We start from the raw sequence: 10,120 nt of genomic DNA on the forward strand, positions 1-10,120 counted from the left end.
TGACTTGTTGTTTCAAGTCTACGTAAATTTGAACTCTAGGTAATTTACTGAAAATCTATTTTTGACCTACCAATTAAAGAAGAAAAAAATCTACAAAGTCAAATATCACTTTTTCAACTTAACAACAAAAAGCAGCAACTTTAGGAACATGAATAAATGCATAAAGTAGGTCAGCGTATCCGACTAATTAATGCGTAAACCTTGAACTGAATTCATACTATTTAGCTTGCTTTTCCATATAAATGCASATCGCTAATTGTAAGTATTCAGATTATTGAGTTTAAAAWTATAATACTGTTCCTAAAAGCTTGTTTCAACAGGACGTCTTCACAGAACAGGGCAGTTTTTTTTGCAGCCTTTCTTTTCCCCCTCAGTTTTATCTGCATCAGTTTTGGTACAATTTGGTTACAAGAATTGAAATTTCCTTTGAAAACAATACTGACATGATGGTTGTCTTTTTTTATTTATTCTAAACTACTGGAAAGGAGTTTTAGGAAGAGATAAGTCTTTGAATTTTCTCAGCTCAAACTTTCTTTTTAATTWATTTATTTATTTTAACTTCGAACTGTAATAGAATTTAAATCGTGGGTGTCTAATTCTACCTGTGTTGGCAGAGGAGGATTATTCTTAAGTGAACATTGTGTCTTGTGAATCCAAGTCTGTTTTGCTATGTTTTGAAACATTTTATAATAAAAAAGAATCCAATACCTCCTGTGGCATTAACAGACCAGTCAACATGCTAGTTAGTGCTAGCCAACATGCTACAGAAAATATTTTAACTAACTTTACAGTTTTTCTTTTTCTTTTTTCTGTAGCTCGTTTTGATCTGAAAACTAAAGTGAATGAAGTTAGTTCATGTTAGTCAATATGCTGGTAATAGGCCACATGCAATTCAGAGCTTTTTTGAGCTAACATTAGTTTTMTAGCTTATYATGGCTTGTTTGATTATGGTTTTGCATACTGAATTGTGTATGCTAAGTGAACATGCTAGTGATACCCTTTTGCTAATAGCATCTTAGGAAAACTTAGCATGTCACCTAATTTTGATATAAAAGCTAAAGCTAACACATTAATTAGACTGAGATAATGCTTGCCAACATGCTAGTAATAGCCCATATGAAATTGATAACATTTTAGCTAATATCAGCATTTTAGCTAGTTTTAGATTTGACATTTTTTCCCACAAATGGAGTATGTTAATGTAGGTCAACATGCTAGTTATAGCACCTCATGGCAATTTTTAGCATATTGGCTAAATATAGCATTCAAGATAACTTTGATATAAAAACTTATGTATGTATACTACATACATGAGTTAAGGTTCTCATATAAGCTTCTGCTGTTAAGTGAGTTTATGAAACATACTGTATGTTTGGTTTTATTTAATAAGCATTTGTTAATGTTGCAGTTTTACTCTAGAGGGATTTTAATACCGTTTCAGTGTCACTACTTTGTAAAAACTATGAAGTGGATATTTGCTGGGTTGTATTCCTGCATGGAGGTCTTTGATGAGGGAACATGCATCTGCTAAATTTGTTTAAACTACATTTCTGTCATATTAAATGACTTGGCATAGATAATAATTTTGTCAGTTATGGTTCCACTTTAGTTAAGTTTTCATCTAGTTTTGAATGACTTTACTCGACTGTTAAATTGTAACCACTGTAAAAAAAATGACACTGCATGATCCGCTTCAAATGTGTTTGCAAACAGTAACAAATACTTTTACATTTAACATGTTTATGAGGTCATAAGTGTTATGGATATAATTCACCTCCTGTTTTTGTCATGTTTTCAAGGTGGCAGTTCTTTAAGCATAAAACTGAAAAAGAAGTAATGATATAAAATTAGAAAAAGGCAATACAACACAGCATAAATATTCCAAGGTTACAAATATTTGGACAAACCGAACCCATATCACATAAGCAAAAAATAGTGGAGCATCCTCAAAGAATAAAAATACTTGCATAGCAAACTGTCTAATGGTCAGATGTGATGTTATTTGATCAGCAGCTAAAGTTTCACCAAAGTGGGCTGTGATCTAAAGCACAGCTGGGAATTGTCATGAAACCTGGTATGAGCATGTGAGATCTGTCCAGGTACACGCAGAAAACGGAATAAAAGCCTGAGAAATAACAGTAAACCTTGTATAATGATTTAATGATGATTRTGGTTTGTAACAGGTTTAAAATAATAATACACATGCCAATGAAGGAATGCCTGTGATGTATAATCAAATATATGTTCTGTACTTTTAATCAGCTGACTGTTATAATGTATTATGGGAATTGAGGTTTGAACATCTTGATTGGTGTATAATAATCATTGTTTATTAAAGCTTAAGGATGATGAGTGAGGAAGAAACATACGGCAAAGTACAACATTCCTGAGCGGGGGCGATGGGTGCAGCATAATTAGAAGCAGATGGTCACTGGTGAACAAGGGAAGTACTGACGATGGGTGCAGCATAATCAGAAACGGATGGTCACCGGTAACCAAGGAATGTGTCACGAGGGAGTTGGGGCAGTTGGGGAAGGTAGGTACTTTCCACAAACAGTGAGACGTGGTGGGCAGGTTCTAAAGTGACGCAGCCCTGCCCCGAAGACTGCCCTACGTTGAGAGGGTTTAAAATGTGGAGCTCAGGAGAGAAACGGGGTTCTTCGTCYGCGGCGCAGAAGAGGAGCCACCAGAGGAAGCAGGCTAAAGACCAGCAGAGGACCACACCCCGGGACCGGGGGAAGCTCCAGGACTTCATGCCGCCTAGAAGGGACGAGTTCCACCAGCCACCGACCCTGGTTCCAGATCCGACCAACTCCTCTGCCTCTACCCAACGCTCTCAACCCAGTTGCAGCCGACTTGGAAAAGAGACGGAGGTCATTTAAAGACAAAGATTCTGCACGTTATAAGGACAACGCACGGTTTTGCTCCGCTTCTCTTCAAGATAGAGGACTTTGCTCCGGCTGGACAAAGACTCTGACCAAGGACATCTAAAGATTACCAAGAACCATCGGGTATGAGTTGACCAGCTTCCCCCAAAGCCTCGCTCAGTGAACTTAGTGATACAGGTTAGGGATAAGAACAAGGATAGGATGTGAGTGATCCTAGTGATTTTATTATATTTTTGCCTTTTTTATAACCTTTGGGAATTTAACCTGCATGTCATATGCCCCTGCTAAAGCTTGCTTAATAAAATTGTATTCTAAAATATTAATGAGAATGGTGAACAGTGAGTTTAATTGTGTCAGTCTTAATTATTGTTGGTTCTCCTAAAGATGGTAAAGTTAACATACATGATTCTAGAGACAGGGTGGCTTTGTGTTTTCCTCTGGTGAGTGTTAAAATAATGACCCTGGGACTTGAATCTAAGTCACTAAACTTAATCTAGCCGTTGACAAGTGCCGTTATTTTAGGAGAGGAGCTACCGTTAACAGGAGTGGTTGTAGGGGTTATGCAGCTGTGAGGGCTACTCAGCTGATTGTTCCTCAACTGTAAAGGGTCATAACTTCTGGATCGAAGGTAGTCAGAGCTAGACGAGTCCTTTCCGACCCCAGTTTAAACAGATAATTCTCCACAAACTATCTCTAGGGTAAGACCCGAGTTCTGGGGATTTTCCGGACCTGTTGGACAGAGAACTGGGCCGTAGTGAGTCCAAAGAGTTGTGAGGAGTAGGCGGGGCTTACTATTGGGTAGTAACAGACAGAATCTACAACCGAATGGGTGAAACAGAAGATAATCAATGAGTTCCAATTGTTGTAGAAAASCAAATACTAATTTATTAATTCAAGCAGCTCTCTTAAGTGTCTGCATTGGGAAAACCAAGGCAGCAAATGCAGATTTGGTCGATACCGYCTCCTCAGTGGCCCACATCTTTACCAAAGAGGAGTTGATTAAAGCTAAATTATTAATTGCTTGTGGTCAAGTTTCCGCATACATGAGGATGAATGTGTTTCTATAAAAAGACAAAGAAGTAAAAAATGCCTATAGAAGAAAGATTTGTGTGAGACACATTCAGGCAGGAGCTGCCAAGAGCAAGAATAGCTTTCTGTCATTAGCTAATGAGCAGTTCACTAGATTTGGGGGAAAAGGAAGACAGATTGTTACTCCTTTCCAAACAGTTCCTTTATGTTTGCCAGCAAGAATTAAACCTGTTGACAGCTGGGCAATGGTTCAAATGCCAGTAATAATAATGCTCCGTTAAGCAACTTGTACTTTCTCGTTCTTGTTATTTTGGTCTTTGGAATAACTGAGATTTATTATATTGTGCGCAACAGAGACAGAACAGTCACTGATATGTTGAGAAAACAGCCATATTTWTATGCAGTTATTAGTTCAGATTGTACTTGGGTAAATGTAGGAATGTAATGTTACTTGTAGCTCACACAATGAGGCAAGACGCAACCTAACAAAGAAATCCAGACATAAATATTCTGTGCTTGTAGCTGCGAGTTGAGTTTTGTATCTAGTAAAATAAAATGGCTGAAAATTTTATCATGTTTGTACAAAACAGCATATTAGGGTCATTCTAGATAGATATTGAGATTACATCTTTTTTGTCCACTTTTGAAACTCGGAAAATTAGAAAAAGCTGAAAATGTTTAACTTTTTAAACTCAAATCTTTTCAATGAATTTTTTTTTTGGCAAAAATGTATGTATTTATTTATTTTCTATCCACAATGTTCCTAATATGCAGTTGTACGTACGGGTGTATGAGAAAAAGATTTGTTTGTAAAAATAATTACCCAAGTTACATTTTTTGGCAAAATATTAATTGTAAAAAAAAATTATTTAGCGAAAAATCTACATTTTGGTAAAAAAAATAAATATTTTTAGAAATATTAATCAAAGAAAATGCGCCCAACTTTCCTTGCTTCTGTAGGTTCAAGCTGAAAGTACAAATTTTTACCAGGGTTCTCTGCTTTTGAGCTGATTGGTCATTGTCATGTCCATCCCAAAATTAAGGAGTCAATCAGATTACAGACAGTCGCGTCRTAGGTGGAGTCGAAYCTCCAGCTCCACCCKCAAACCGTTTTGATCTAATAATCTTTCTTCTTCATTCTGAACTCAGTTTTTTTGTCTTCCTTAGCAGATTTACTCCTGCTGTGAAGGTAGTGAATCACAGACTCTCTGTGATTCACTAGAGCAGGGGTGGGCAACTCCAGGCCTCAAGGGCTGGTCTCCTGTAACTTTTAGATGTGTCTCAACTTCAACACACCTGAGTCAAATAATGAGGTCGTTAGCAGAACTCTGGAGAACTTGACTGCACTTAGGAGGTGATTCAGCTGTTGGATTCAAGCGTGTTGGACCAGAGAGACATCTAAGAGTTGCAGGACACCGGCCCTCGAGGAYCAGGATTGCCCACCCCTGCACTAGAGGCAGGGATGTGGTTTTGCTGCCAGATGCTGTCACAGAGACGACGCTCGGTGAGACACCGTGTTCCCGCTGCAGAATGAACTGGTTCCATCAGGGACCGGCAACAAATTCCAGTGGGTCGAAACACGGAAACGAAAAGACCGTACTACGTTCAATAAAGCCCCAAACACTGAGAACCAACGCTGAACTAAACGAGACACACCTAACTCCATTGATCTCCTACTTTTATAATATTTTCAATGTGAAATTATGCTTTCTTCATCAATTGCTTCCAGGCAATGTGGTCAGACGGCAAGGCAACTTTATTTATATGGCACCTTTCAGCCAGAGACAATTCAAAGTGCTTCTGCAAAGAGTTTAAAACTAGAAAAAACACATCAAACAGATTAAAATGAAAAAGTTTTAAAAATAAGAACAATTAAATAAATCAATAAAAATTACTACATTTTAAGAGTCGGCAAACAGAAATGATTTTAACCTTGTCAGGAGACTTCAAATCATTGATGAAATGTGTAGCACATTCCCTTCTATTACATATATTTTTATGCTAATAAGGACCTGTGACACCAACACATTTCCTTGACATTGACTGGAGCAGTCAGCAGAAACCACTCGGGTAAATTTCATTTCTCTGCAGTAAGCATTCATGTGAAGTCTCAGAGGAAACTCCAGGTCAATTTGCCAATTCATATGCTCATTTTGAACAGACATATTTCCATACCTTCCATTTTGAAAGGTTATTTCGATTGTGTTGTCAAACCAGCAAACGGTTTTAGCTCGACATGCTGGTGGCCATCTGTCTGTGTCTCCTTTGCTGCTCAAAGACCTGGACGGCTCACTGTCGGTGACAGAACCACAAATTCCTCTTTCTGTGAGAAAATCCTGCAGGAGGACGTCTCACCATCACAACGTCACTTTGAGGAGACTTTCAGCATCTTAGTGAATTAAAACTCTCACAAGTGTTGAAATTTTGACTGACTGACTGACTGACTGACTGACTGACTGACTGACTGACTGACTGACTCCTAAGTGAGCCAAAATTCCTTTACAGCGACGTAAAAGACTTTTTGCCAGTTATCACATACACTAATTACTGTTTTGGCACCAAGGGTATCATAGGCATTTGTGAGATTTACTTTTCTCAGCACTATAAATAATAATAATAGAACTACTCAAATGTCTTTTRAAATTAATGGAACAGTTTTTTTTTTGTTTGCTTTTTTGCAAAAGCCTGTACTCTGTTGCCACTTATTTTGGGAACTAATCCTTTGTCTGCCWGTCCACTCTTATTAAATATGGTCATGTTATTGATACTGTGAATGTCATTCTCTTCATGAAAACTAATATGTTTAAATCATATAATTTCCTTTCAAGAGCAAACTATAAGAGCAATAAAAAAAAATTATTTTAACTCATCGGTTATTAAAACTGTAACAAATGATTTCCAGGGTGACTAAAATGAAGCAGGATTGGTTGAAAACATCCATGGTTTTGAACAAAAATGTACAATTATTCATAAAAATATAAAGTAGGAGATCAATGTTTGGGTCTCTGCTGAATGTGATTTCAGTGTTTCGTCCGACTGGAATTTGTTGCCGGTCCCTGATGGAACCAGTTCATTCTGCAGCGGGAACACGGTGTTCCCGTGTTCCCGCTGCCAGATCCTGTTACAGGATCTGGCAGCAAAACCACATCCCTGCCTCTAGTGAATCACAGACTGTCTGTCACATATCCAACATAAAACTAACTTCCYTGCAGGAGTAAAACCGCTAAGGAAGAAAAAAAACACAGGCATTTGGAGGGAAGGGGAAGGATTATCCAATCAAATCGGTTTGGGGGTGGAGTCAGATGTTTGGCTCCGCCTACTGAGAGCTGAATCCTTCTGTAATCTGACTGGATTACAAAATTTGTYGTTAACGCGACACTGGATAATAAAGCGATGAAGTMATTTAATTGTTTTTAAGAAGCAGAAGCTCTTGTTTTCTCTAATTGAGGGTTTGAATTTAAATTTTATGTATTAGTTAGTTATTAGTTTATTTATTTTCATTTCAGTCAGTCCTAAGTTTTTGATAAGTTTTGTGTTTTTAAATTCCTGTTGGTTTAAGCAGGGGAATTTAGTGCTGCACCCTTTAGCTGAATATTAATGACTGATGTGTTGTTTTTATGTGACTTGCTGTCCAATCAATGAATGAATCTTTCTCTCTCTCTAAGACTGACTTCTCTAAATATCATATTTTTCTAATCTCTAAACAAGATTGTCCTAATGCCAAAAACATCAGAATAATCAGGTTCAGATTTAATCGGCCTAATTTTTTTTGAAGTACTGATAAAAAGTCCAGATTCCATGAAGCGACCTTAAAGTATGCCAACTACTGCAACGTGTCTGCTGCAGAGGTGGGCCCTTCTGGTCTTCAGGGACCAGTGTGCCGTGTGTTTCACCCCTGCCCCAATATCACTTTATCCAAATAGTTTAATTATCTCCTCAGTCGGTCACCTGGTGGCTGCAGCCTGCTAATGATCCGTTCATTGAAATGAGCTGTTTTCTGCTGAGGAAACATTTAAAATATGCAGAACTCTAAGGACTGGAACTGATTGCCCCTCGTCTACAGGCTGACAGAAACAACAACAACAACAAATAAACACACAACACACCAAGCGATTMATTAATTTTAGTTTTTACCAACGCCATAAAGGTTTGGAAAAGAATAGTTAGAATTGCAGAATAAGCTTGAAATTGTAACCTCAGATGCTGCAGTGCTTTTTTTATYCAYCAGATTTTATTCCACAACACGTCGTTTCTGCCTCAGTTGCTGCACACTGCAAACACAGAATCTCACCAAGTATTTTTGGTCTAGTTTCTAAWGCAGATTTCTTAGTACACTTGAAATAAGATTAAAAAAAAAGCAAAGACTGAAGTAATTTGATCCAAAGTTCAGCTGGCTGCTCTGCAGAGGAGGGCAGAATTAATACTCAAACATTTTACTCATGCAAGAGTAGCACTRCTTCAACATATTTTTACTCAAGTAAAAGTAAAAAGAAGCTGTCCAAGAAATTATTCAAGAGTAAAAAGCATTTGGTAAGAAGTCTGCTGAAGYACTGAGTGACTGATCAAATGATCAATCATTTAATATTTAAACAGTACACAATTAGACAGACCAAAATATAAAGTTAAATGGAAATTTTGGTATTAAAGGAACCAAAATGACAATAATTCATATAAGGAACAGAGTTGAATTTAGGGTCTAGCGTGGTCTGTGTTTTAACTCCCACCTTACCAGTGGTTACTCTCTCTGCAGGTGTCCAACCCAGCTGTCAGGCTCAACCGCATGACTTCGCACAGGTACGATAATGCTGGGATACTCAAACTTCATTGTTTTGCTYATTTTGCACTCAGYCCCCTGCTTCTCCATAATCTTAGCGCYGCCTGATTCTATATTCAGACCTCTAACTGTGAGAGCTTCTGCTAATTAAAGTCTGGCTAAGGAGGACAAAGTTATTCATGAAGCATCATGACAACTTTGACTTCTTTTGGCAGTCGGTGCTGCAACAACAGCAACTTATTCTTCTTTTTTTTTTTCTTCTTCTTCTTATTTCTTGGCACAGTACAATGGCCCTAATTGACATAGGCTGTTGTATAATGCACATACAAAACTTATTGACCCTTCCTGAGCCCACAGGGTCTTTCTCCATATCTGGAAAAGTTGCCAAGTCAAAGTCATAAATTTGGTCTGTGCTGAGAGGAGATTAGCATACGAAAATATTCGATGAAATTATGCAGGCTACACTGGAAATCAGTTATTGTAGAGTAGGAAAACATTTGGTTATCTGTAATAAAATACAGGCTTTATTAGTAAACTGAAATGTATAAAACTTTCTTTAAATTCAAATATTTAACCCGTCAGTTGGCAACATTGTGGCGGTACACCCCCAACAAGAGACCATTTCTGAATACCAGAAACTAAGTGATGATTTCATAGTTATCAGAATGATAACCAGAAATGTGAAACACATCTAAATGCCAAAATTGAAATGAATTATTTTGAACTATTATTAAGATTTTTATTCTTTTAAAAGTGTGTTTTGGACTAGTCATGAAATGGACTTTAAACGTTTGACATAACTTACAGTAATAATTTTTTTAAAATTGTCTCTTTAGAATATTTATTTATTTATTTTTTGGATTACAATCTACAGCTGGTGAAAGGTAGCTGGGATGCATTAAAAGCAGCTTGCTAACTTTATAGTGTTGTTCATCTGTTTGGGTTGTCATGGATACCAAGGAGATAACAACTTAATTAAAGGTGATGAATGTTGGTCTAAAAATGGCTGATTAAGTGATTACATTAAACACTCTTTAAACCTGATTTATTAATCAGACATACCATCTAACCACTCAACTCGTTTTGGTCTAAACATAAGGACTGGTGATGTTTTCTGAACAATGTTGTATCTTCCTACAGAAGACGTAAACCAGTGTTTCTCAACCTTTTTCGGCCCAGCGCCCCCCTAACCCTAATCCAGGTCCCTCACCGCCCCCCACCAAAAAATGTGTAGGCTACTTTGCACTGACAATTATTTTATTATTAATGTTACTATCATTATTGAAGATGTATTGAATCGGCACACCGATTATGTTTTCCCGTACACTTCAGCGCACCTTACGCTCCTTCACCTCGCGCACATAACGGGGTAAATGTAGCGAGTTTTGCACTAAACGTATCGGCGTCTGGAGGAGGGGGGTTTGGGGGG

General features: G+C 37.6%; 1 protein-coding gene across 3 annotated transcripts in view; it reads left to right on the top strand.

Moving 5' to 3' along the window:
* The window catches only part of elfn2a (extracellular leucine-rich repeat and fibronectin type III domain containing 2a), a 201,963-nt gene that overhangs the window by 103,134 nt on the left and 88,709 nt on the right, over positions 1-10,120 (top strand). For 2 of the 3 annotated variants that reach the window (XM_008435591.2, XM_017306845.1), the window contains exon 3: positions 8,668-8,711. The exons of the other annotated variant lie outside the window; for it this stretch is intronic. The gene's annotated coding sequence lies outside the window, so the exon portion shown is untranslated. The remainder of the gene's footprint in view (positions 1-8,667; positions 8,712-10,120) is intronic. 3 annotated transcript variants of the gene reach the window in all.

The sequence above is a fragment of the Poecilia reticulata genome, linkage group LG1 (genome assembly GCF_000633615.1).
Source record: "Poecilia reticulata strain Guanapo linkage group LG1, Guppy_female_1.0+MT, whole genome shotgun sequence".
NCBI classification, from domain to species: domain Eukaryota; kingdom Metazoa; phylum Chordata; class Actinopteri; order Cyprinodontiformes; family Poeciliidae; genus Poecilia; species Poecilia reticulata.